General features: G+C 35.3%; 1 long non-coding RNA gene across 1 annotated transcript; it reads left to right on the forward strand.

Moving 5' to 3' along the window:
- The first annotated feature begins 6,461 nt into the window (after positions 1-6,461).
- Positions 6,462-11,660, forward strand: LOC138348267 (uncharacterized). Its single transcript, XR_011220578.1, has 2 exons — positions 6,462-7,180; positions 9,907-11,660. It is a non-coding gene; the product is annotated as an uncharacterized lncRNA (long non-coding RNA).
- The last annotated feature ends 224 nt before the right edge of the window (positions 11,661-11,884 follow it).

The raw sequence follows: 11,884 nt of genomic DNA on the forward strand, positions 1-11,884 counted from the left end.
CAAAGAGTGGGATGGAATCAACAGTTACTACTCCAACTGCAAAGAGTATATCTGGTCGCGTACATGTCAAGTACCTCAAACTTTCTATGAGACTCTTGAACAAAGTGGAATCCACTTCTTATCCATTGTGACAATTTTGTTCCACTTTCCATTGGGGTGTTCACAGGGTCGCAACCAAACATGTTTAACTTCTTCAAAATCTCCTTTGTATAGCTTTCTTGAGATATAAAGATGCCTTCCTCCATTTTCTTCACTTGTAGGCCCAAGTAATATGACATGAGGCCTATGTCAGTCATCTCAAACTCAAGGGACATAACTTTCTTGAAGGCTTCAAATAAAACTGGGTTGTTACCCGTTAGCATGAGATCATCAACATAAAGACAAACAAGCATAATATCTCCATTAGTATGAAATTTACTTCAAAGAGCATAATCATGGAGACAACGAGTAAACCCATTGTCTTGAAAGTATTTGTCAATGCAACTATTACAAGCTCGTGGAGCTTGCTTCAATCCATATAAGACTTTCTTAAACCTAAGCACCTTATCTTCATAATTTTTAACCATAAAACCTAATGGTTTCTCAACATAGACTTCTTTTTCAAGATATCCATTCAAGAATGCCGATTTGACATCTAGTTGATGGATCTTACACTTCATTTTCTCCGCTAAAGAGATCAATAGATGGATTGTCTCCATGCGGGCAACAAGCTCATAAACTTCTTCATAGTCGATGCCATGCCTTTGTTTGTAGTCTTTAGCCAAAAGTCTTACCTTGTATCTTTCTACTTCTCCATGAGCATTTTGCTTCATCTTGTATACCCATTTGACTCCAATCACTTGATTGTCCTCGGAAAGAGCTGTCAACTCCCAAATGTTGTTCTTCTCTATTGAGTAGATGTCCTCCTCCATGGCTTGTCTCCACCTTTTGTTAGTAACAACTTCATCAAAATTCATTGGTTCACTATCATCAAAAAGACAACAAAAAAAAATCAAAATTAGTAATTTCTTATGTGTCATCATAGAGTTCTTGGATGCCCCTCATCCTATGTGGTTTTTCATTCAAACTCTCTTGAGAAGATGGAGATGCAACATTTGCTGGTGAAAGAGGTGGGGTTGCATCATGTGAAGGTGTAATGGTCTTCTATTCTTCTTCATCTCCGAAGTATGGAAGAAAATTCTATGTTTTTTCTTTCGGAGCCTCCCAATTCCATGATGCTTGTTCATCAAATTCAACATCACGAATCACCACCACCTTGTTATTGCTTGGATTGTACAATTTGTAGCCTTTTGAACTTGCGACATAAACAACAAACATATTTGACACTCCGATCGTCAAGTTTAGCTCTCCATTGATGTGGAACATTATCATATGCTATGCTCCCAAAGATTCTGTAGTGCTTAACACTTGGTTTTCTTCCGCTCCATGCTTCTTGAAGTGTTTGATCTCGTACATTTCTTGTTAGAGACCTATTTCTCAAATAAATTGCACAAGAAACAGCCTCGTCTCAAAATTCTTTTGGTAGATGTTTAGCTTTCAACATACATCTAGCCATATTAAGAACTGTTCTATTCTATCTTTCTGCAACTCCATTTTGTTGGGGCGAATAAGGTACCGTTAGAAGGCGACGAATTCCATGATATTGACAAAAGTCATTAAATTCTTTTGAAGTGATTCACCTTTTCTACCGGACCTTAATGCTTTTATTTCATAGCCACTTTCTTTTCTACAAGTGCTTTGAAATTTTTAAAGGCAACAAAAACTTTAGATTTTTGCTTCAAGAAGTATACCCAAGTTTTTTCTACTGAAATCATCAATAAAGATCAAGAAGTAATTTCTTTTATCAAAAGAAGGTGGATCGATTGGACCAAACACATCGATGTGTACAAGTTGTAGTGGCTTACTTGTTCTTGATGTAGTCTCCTTTGGAAAACTCCTCCTTTCATATGTTTTCCAAGAAGACAAGCTTCACACAATTGATTTGGATGGTTGATTGACGGTATCCCATCAACCATGTTCTTGTCTCCCATTGATTTAAGCACTTCAAAGTTCAAATGCTCAAATCTCATATGCCAACACCACGAGTCATCTTGCACATTAGCCTTCAAACACTTTGCATCGATAGTTTGAAGATTCAAAGAAAACAACCTATTCTTTGCCATATGAACTTTAACAATTAAGTTGTAACTTGAATCTCTTATCCAAAGATGAATATTTTTCATATGAATATCATATTCTTTTTCAAGAAGTTGAGCCAAAATCAAAATATTTACTTTTCAATTTTGGCACATAATAAATATTGGTAATCAATTTATGAACACCATCTTTACAAGATATCAGTACCTATCCCTTCAATTTGGATCTTTGAGGTATATCCAAAAGATACATTATCTTTCACAGTATTCTTTATCTCTACAAATTTATTTTTGTTGCCACACATATGATTTCTTGCTCCATTGGCAAGATACCATGAGCTGCAATCATATTTATCTTCTTCTTTGAGTGTAAATAACAGTGTCGACTCATCTTCATGTTTGTTGTTGTCAACACGATTAACTTTTTCTTCAACATTACTACGACATTCCCAAGAGTAATGTCCCATTTTATGACAATTATAACACTCAATTTTAGATTTGTCATACCTTATTTCATTTGTACCTTGATAGACTCCACGTCCTCTGCCTCCTCCTTGACCACGACCACGACCTCTGAATGACTGGTGAACTTTATCTTTATTGTTGAAATAATTGTCATAACCTATTCTTCCACGGCTACACGACCTCCACGGACTCTCCATTGTCCATTTCCTTTGTGACTTTTCTCACCTTCAAATCCTTTGAAGGATGCATGAGTTTTAAGAAGTTGCTCTAGTGGCTCTTCTGTACTACTTTTCATTTTCTTTTTATAGGCTAGTAAAGAACCTTCCAATTGTTCTACCGTCATAGAGTCTAGATCTTTAGACTCCTTAATAGCACACACCACATAATCAAATTTAGGTGTTAAAGAATGAAGAATCTTTTCTACTGCACACACATAATCTACTTCCTCTCGTATCTTCTTAGTTGATTTACAACAACCATCAATCTTGAACAGAAATTCGAAATGGATTCGAATTCTTTCATTTTTAAAACTTCAAAATCATCCTTTAGCATTTTAAGTTTTATCTTCTTTACTTTCTCAACTCCTTGGAGAGAATTTTGTAAAATCTCCCACGCTTCTTTTGAGGTGGTTGCATCAGCCACCTTCTCAAACATGCTATCATCCAAACATTGATGGATAAGAGTGAAGGCCTGTTGATCTTTATTTCTTGTCTTTAACAAGAGCTCCTTTTCATTTGAGGGAAAGTTTTCTCATTTGCGGGTTTTATATATCCTTTGTATACAATATCCCAAACATCTTGAGAGCCAAGAATAGTTTTCATTCGTAGACACTATTTTTCATAATTTTTCTTGTGAGACGGAGGTATTGAAAGGACAACAGATTATTATTTGTCATGGCTCTGATACCATGTTGCTGGACAAAATGATAATCACACCCAGGATATTGTCCAAACTAAATAGCAATAGGAAGAGAGTAACAACGACACCAAATATTAAAATGGGTAAATATGATACCCGAATAAGTAATACAATAATATTGATGAAAAACTTGGTAGTGCCAAAAGACTACTACTTAACACTCTTTTATTTCTTGCAACTTACAATAATATTACTTGCACACTATTTTCTCACAAACTAAGAAATAGTTTGTGGATTACTCTCTCTACTCTCTATTGCTTCTCTATTTTGGTGTGTCTTCAAGTGTTCAATTACTACTCTATTTATCGAGTTTTTTTGAACACCTGTTACATCATTAATGACATAATATGGTAGCCAATTTCAATAAAAAATTGGTTGCCTAACTCTATCAAACTTATACCAAACTTTGACTACCTACTTCCATAAATGTGGTACCAACTTTCACATTGGTGGCTATACATTTTCACATCTGTGGCTTGTAATTTGAACAAGTATGACTACCAAATTAATTGTTGGCAAGATTTATTTCCACATGAGCATCTTTTATTTAAGGTCACATGATATCTATTGCATGATTAAGTTTTACAATAAAATTGCTGTAGCGATTAAAAAGGATGTCTGAGTTGCTCTAGCTAACAAGTTCAAGAAATTTACAAGGACGAACGAAAGAAACACTTTTGCTTAGTTTGTACCACGTGTGCTTAGAATTTTTGAAAATCTGTATTTACCCTTCCTTAACATTTCATATATATATACTTATGACTCATGCCAATCATACATATTTCTTAGTTGTTGTGCTTACTCCTTATCACCAGGTGTTGCATTTGAATCTTTAGAAAATTTGAATTGTCCACACCTTTCAAAGAGTTGTAAAAAGTCAGTCTACTTATGATTTTAGAATAAATGAATTTAAGATTTTAATGAACTCTGGAAAAACCTACTGATTCAGACGAACATAGAGTAAATAATGTTTAAGAGGTTGGGCTTCATTGTATAAAATGCATAAAATCAAAAGTTAGGTTCTCTCATTTATTGGTGTTATTCTTTAAAAATTATTTTATTTGGTTAGGCAACATTCGTAGAACTTCAAGTTATCAATTAATTAAATAAAAAGGGTCAAAAATGTTAGAAGAGATTTATATAATATGAATGGTATAGATGATTGTGCAAATTGTACTTGGAACCTTTTGTTTGATAAATTAAGTCATCCACACCAACAAAAGGATTATAAAAGGTCACTCTACTTAGGTACCTACTTAGATGAGATTATAGTTTCACCAAGTATCTTCCTTATTTTTGTGCTTTTTGGTGACTGCAAAGGAAGCTTTTTGAAATTATCATCCAGTTGTCTATATATTATTGCAGGAAAGCCTATTGCATTCAAATATAAGGTTTAAAAATTGAAGGCAGAAAGAACATCAAAGACAAAATTTGCAATTCCTCTTTTTGTCTTTTCTCTTTCAAGCATGTTTCTTCATCTTCTTTACCATTTTGAATGGTTCCAGAAAACAATCTTGCTTTAGAATTAGTGTATTAGTCTTATTCTTGGAATTAGTGTTTTGCAAGTTAGTTTGTATAGTATGAAATATGGACTTGAGAGTAATATTATGTTCTCTATCTGGTGTAAATAATTTCACGGAGAAGTTAATTTTGGTTCTCCATATTGTTGTATGCATTAATTCTTGTCTGTTGTGCAAGACACTTTGATCTTGGAGCTGAGTATACATGCAAGTGGTAGTGAACGAGATTTTTGAACATTGCTAATAAAAAAAATTCAAATTAAATGAAGAGAACAGTAAGAAAGTGAGACTTGTAATTACTTAAAACATTGAGAAGATTCATTAGCAAAGGCGGGATGAGAATTATGCCTCTATATTTCATGGTTGACGAGGAAACATAAATCATGAAAATTTGTGAAAATTGAATTTATCATTTATTCATCTATATATAGAGTCGACCCATTTCTCACTTTTTTTTCATCACTAAAGTGACTTGTATATCCGCACACGTACGAGAGTTTAGTACTTTCTTAAATTGTCAAGGTTACTGGGTATTTTAGCAACAAACTTCTTCCTTTTAATAAGCATATTTTAAAAAATCACACTTCAAGTGCTGCTACATTTCATCCAATTAAATTGGAAAAATAGTATCCTCTTAGGGTGTGCTTGGTAGTAGATTTGAGATTTATTTTCTCATGTTTGGTTGGTTAGTAGAAAATATTTTTCGGAAATAATTTTTTAGTGTTTGGTTTATGAATGAAAAATATTTTTTAGAGACATATTTATTTTACTAAAGCAGAAAATAATTTATGAAATTGAAAATATTTTTTAAAAATAATTTTTATTTGGGGTGGTGGGGGTGGGGGTAGGGGGAGGGGATAGGAGTGAAAAAATAAAAATTTAAACTTTATATTTTTTTTAAAAAAATAAAATTAATTTTTTTGGGGTTGTGGGGTGGGTGGGGGGATGACCGGGGGGAGGGGGGATGTGGCTAGGAATTTAAAAATAAAAATTTGAAGTTGACATTTTTTTTAAAAGCAAAATTATTATTTTGGGGAGGGAGGGGGGGGGGGGGGCTGGCCGGTGGTGGGTGGGTGGGATGGGTGGGGGTCAGGATCGGGTAAATAAATAATATTTTAAAATTGATTTTTTATATTATTATTTTTCCCAAAAAAAATGTAATTTAAAATTGGAGCAGAGTTTTGGAATATGTTTTCCTTAATTTTTGAAGGGAAGTCATTGTCTTTAATTTTGAGGAAAATGAATTGATTTGGAAAGTGAAAAGCATTTTCTAATCAACTCAATTTTTCTGAGTTTTAAATTTAATCCGACTAATTGATTATTTAATATTAATTGCAATGGTAGCTTATTTCAATGTATATATATAATTTGGGCCCATTTTCTTAAAATTTTCAGCAAACCCAACCCATTAATAATTCAATAACCATTCTCCAAAAGATCCAACCCATCTTTTCTTGTAACCCAGTCCAGCTCTGATCGTGCCCCTTTTCTCGTCCAAAATAAGCCATTAATCGCCCGTTTAATCAAGAACCGGAAATTCCCAGAAGAAACGACACTCCAACGTCTTTGTTCGTACAACAAGGTACATGCACATTTTCTGTCCTAGGCACACGGGATCGTCCTCCTTGCGTGAGATGAGGCCACGTCGAAGAACCAATCCTAGCCGCCGGCGTCCTTATCAAATTTTGAAATTTTGCCAAAGAATTCGAAATTTCTTTGTACGACCCATCTGTGGATTTTTTTTGTCTTTAAGGGGATTTTGAAGTTCAAAGGATGAGGAAGAAATTCGTTTCTACCCTCGAAACTCTTCCCCGTTCTGCCCTTCTCCCCCTCTTTCCCAACCCTAATTTCCTCGATATAAAAGCTTGACGTTCACTGAAAGAAAAAAAAAGAAAAGAAAAAAAGCCGAAAAAGTGAGAGAATTGTGAGAGTGGTTTTGGAGTTGTTATTCTGAGTAACAAGATCTTTGAACAATTTCTTTTTAAAACAAGGGAGTAGTATTCTCATTCTTTAAAGACACTTTCAAATAGGGAAGTTTCCTGATTGGCTGCCCGGTTCCTCTGATTATCGTTGGCGTTCGAGTTCCTTGTGATAAAAGTCTACTCCTCGCTCATCCCGTCTCCATTCGCTGCCTTAAAGGAGGTGATATTCTTCTATAAATTTCCACTCAGTCAAAGTATTGTTCTATTTTTTTTGTATCTCTGAACGACTTTCACTTCTTGATTTTACTGCTACTGCATGATAATTTTTTTTGTATGGTTTGAATGAGCATAAACCTGGTCGGTCAATGTTAAGTGTCTCATTTGTGTAATTTCCTTGTCTTCAAATATCTATGGAGATTGAGAATAGAGCACATGTTCTCTTTATTTTTTTTGTCTGTTCGTCCTACTGTTGGTTACGTTTGCAAGGCATTTCAAGATTGTCATTTAGTGTTCTAGAATCGATTATCTTATAATATGATTTAAGTGTGTAGTCATGGACTTTTCATGTTTCGAACTACTTTCTAGATTGAAATTATTATTCTTTCTGTTCACATTTCCGAGTTTCTCTTTGATTGCATTCCGTTTAACTCTCAAAGTATTTGACTCGTCTTAGTCGTTTCGAAGTATGAGGTGTTTTCGAATCTGTCATTATTTTCATGGATTTTAGTCGATATATGGATTAGACAATAGGGAGTGTGAACGTTGTGCGACTATAGTCCATTAAATATTATAGTACGTCTTTCCCGTTACTGTTCATTTTATTTTCTTGCATCTATTTCTTCTTTTTTTCTGCTTCACTGTTTTTTTCCAGCATATGGGTTTTATTATAAACTTGTATTTAGTTATTTGGAGTGTATATGATGTTTTGAATGATATTTTACAAGCAATTTTTTTAGAAGGTTTGGGAGGTGGGGGAATATTTCCTTTCCATTCGGTTCGAGATATGGCCAGATTTTTATAGGGTTGTAGTTTAAACTGTTTGAAGAAGGTTCAATTGTTAGTCTAAATTATCATCTCACCCATGCCTATCTCGTTTGCGAGTAAATGCACCTCTTTAATATGCGATTCCCCATAGCTTCCCTTGTGCGTTTTATTTTAGTTAGTTCAACTAGAGTCAATCATTTATTCTTAGTTTTCCTTCTTTGTGTCTCGAAAAATCATCATTATTTTCTCCATACACTTTTTTCTAAGATGAGCACTTGAGGTGCATTATAAAAAGTTTTATTGGACTAAATCTTTTTCCACATTTATGGGTCGGTTTTGGTTCCAAGAAATGACTGTCTCTCCTTAGTTTGCCTTGAACACATCGGATTTGCTTGGCTTGACTGCAAATATTGTATTTTTTTTATAGAAGTCAAGGTTCTACCATTGAAATATGTATGATTTTCGATTTCTATGTAGCATCTATCAAATTTAATTTTGACTCGATAAAACATCCGCTAGCTTGCTCTCATTGCTTGAGGATTTTTCACTTTAAATTTTATTTGGGTTGTTTGAATTATGAGAATATATTGCAATACTAAGGCAGGTTTGCTTGTTTAATAATAAGTTTAGTTGATACATGTTTGTTGTAGGGGTCATTGTAACCCATAAGTTCAACTTACCTTTTTCTTTTGCAATTAACTGACTTTGAAAATGCGTAATCCTTATTCAGTAAGTGCTTTTAGTACGTGTAATGTTACAGCTTATTGTTAACCACATACAGTAGCATTATTTTCGCTATCACCGTTTGTTTCCTTTTTTCTTAATTGTAAAAAATCTTGCCTACCAAAGATTTGTAGTTTATTTGTCATATGTAAGTTTGAGATGAAGTTTCTTTTCACATGCTCATAATTTTCTAAAACATCTCGTACGTCATTCCAATTACCATCCGGTCCTCCTCTCTCTCTCTCTCTCTCTCTCTCTCTCTCTTTATCTCTTCATATCGTTTATTTATGTGTTGACTATATGAAGTTAGTCTTAGGGCTAGATATAAACAAATCCTCTGCAAGACACCATCTCGTTTTGATCACTTATTTTAAATCGACTAAAAAATAAATCTAGCAAGCCTTATTTAGATAATAAAATCAATATTTTATTTCTGAAAGCAACTCTAGTTAGTTTAAGATTAGCCAAATAATATTAGCCAAATAATATTAGCTGTCAGATAGATGTATTTAAATGGGTATTTTAGGTGCGTTAAACACCTTCCTAAAATACAATATGAATCCCCGACCCCCTAAATATTTTCGAATGATTTTATTTGTTTAAATCTTTTGGAAACGTCAGTTTTCTTGATTTTTCTTCATAAATGAAGTGGCGACTCTAAAAAAGTCGAAAACTCTTCAAAACAATATTTTTTCTTTTCCATATAGAATCAAAATGGCGGCTCCGATGGGGACTTTTGAGGATTCTAACCTTAAGACTAACATTATTTTGTTATAATTGCTTAATTGTTTACTTGATTATTATAATTGTCCCATTTTTCATGGCATATTTCCGCTAATTGCCACCTCATTTGCATTAGGAAATTGAATGTTATGTGGCTTTCCACGGCTTTCTTCATAAAATACACAAAAGTTTCATTTGGAAGTATCAAACAAATAGTTGGAATGCGGTCATCTGACGTTGTTTGGTAGTTTCACCCCGATGTTTGTCCGACTCGGGTAACCGTCAACTTGAAAACTATTCTAGTAAGCCTAAGTTAGAGCAAAACCAAAACCAAATTAAGCATTAGCATAAGACGACTTAATACCCAAGGTGTATTAAGTCCATTTAGTAGAAAATTACCAAAATCGTGTCTAAGGTCTTCGACCTCACGACACATCATATTTATGTGACATTTGAATGATGTACGTGTGAAAACCAATGTGGAGTGGGTAAACCTAACTAGCATCTGTTTTGTAGATATGGATCATTTTTAAATGTTCGATATGGTCATATCAGCGCCACCTCAACTAACGATGTGGTATAATAATCTGAACGGGGATCATAGAAGAACCCACAACAAATACGTGGGTGCTCTGACAGAATTAATCAACATGAATGGTTGGCCGGAATTGGTTGAGGTCCTCATGGGATATTGGATAGACAACGAATGGTGTTCCGATTCGGAAACGCCAAAATTACCCTGACTTTGGAGGAAATTCGAGACTGCATACACACGGTAGGCACTGGGATATAAAGGAAAGCAAGAAAATAAGAAGAGATCTTTATCCCTAATAAGCCTTTGGTAGAAAGTATTGCTGACTGGTTCGGTTGCGGAAGACTTTGCCTACTGCTGTCAAGAATCCCACATAGCATTTAGAGATCTTTATATCAGATTTGGACATGCGAGTTTCTACTCCACTTACAACTGAGAGTTCAAGGTCTTTGTAGAGAATGGAATGAGATTCGTCCTCTAGCATTTGCCGTAGCGTTGTTGGGAATGATGGTCTTCCTGCATGGACCGAGTATGAGCATTAATACTGGTGTTATAGTAATCGCACATACTCTATTCAAAGGGTACGAGAACCAAGGGATAACAAAGTACTACCCTATAGCTCTGATTATCTTGTCCGATATGTATCGAGCCCTGGGAAAATGCAAGGAGGGGCATCGGTGCTTCCAAGGGTGTAACTTGTTCCTTCAGTGGTGGATCCTCAGTCATCTAGAAAAGGGTGTTGGGACTCAGAAGCTACATACTCTCGACAAAAAGAACACCCTTAAAGATTTGAATGGCATGTTGTACTGGGCGAATTTGGACAATAAGAGAACGAGAGGGAGATGGGCTCAGATTTTCTCTAAATTGAGATAAGAAGATCTCCAATGGATGCTTGACCGTTCCATCTCTAAAGAAGTTGTCGTGGAGAGACGCACACAGATTGTGCTTACTCTACGAGGTATTCGGTGAATTCGCCCTTATGCACCCTTCTGAGTCTTGCGATAGTTAGAGAGGAGACAAACTATCCCCAAAGAGGTGTACTATGGCGCTTATGAATATGAAATTCGAGATGATAGAGTGCACGACGCGTCTAAAATGTTCAAAGAATGGAAAAGTTCCAAGCATATGGATAAAGACTCCATCGCCCCTGAATGATTCAATGCTAGAAATGACAAGGGCTACAAAGAATGGCTGAAGAGGGACATACAAAATGTCTCCTCACAAACCCCGCGTAGCTTTCACAGCGTAACAGATTGAGAAGCAAAGCAATGGCCGAGCTACAAGTGGTAAAGAAAGAAGCCCAAGAGGTGTACGCTAAGTTTATCGAGAACCAAGATACTCTTGAGAGGGTGACTCAAGAGGTGGAAATACTAAGGTGTGATTATGATTATTTCGATACCTGGGTCGAGGAGAAAATCGAGAGGATGCGATACGAAAACTTGGAAGACAAAGGACGCCTGGATGAAGGATTCTTGCTGATGCTACGATATATGTTTCAGCAGTACATGACTCAGGGGAACAACAATGGAGTGGGACCATCGAGAGCGACATAGTGAATTTCACCCATGCGCGGGCTTTTCTAAATGTATTTGTCATTTTGGCCCCTGCGCGGGCTTTTCTAAATGTATTTGTCATTTTGGCCCCTGCGCGGGCCTGCCTTTATTGCACTTTCGTACATACAAATGGCCCCTGCGTGGGTCTGTGTTTAATGTTTTATGCTTTATTTTCCCTCTGTTAACATTATTATTCACTTGTGAAATTTATTTGGGGGGGGGATTGTTTATTTGGTTCAAATTCACGCGTACATCATTCAAAAGTAGTAGGCCTACCCTTTGAACAAAAAGGTCCCTCTGTGTGTGTTAGGATGTGATATATGTGTGTTTAAATGCTTATGTGTTATGTTGTTACAAATGAGGATATCTTAAACTCACTCCTATCTGAAAATTTCCAAAGAATATACAG

The sequence above is a fragment of the Solanum lycopersicum genome, chromosome 4, assembly GCF_036512215.1.
Source record: "Solanum lycopersicum chromosome 4, SLM_r2.1".
In the NCBI taxonomy this organism is placed as follows: domain Eukaryota; kingdom Viridiplantae; phylum Streptophyta; class Magnoliopsida; order Solanales; family Solanaceae; genus Solanum; species Solanum lycopersicum.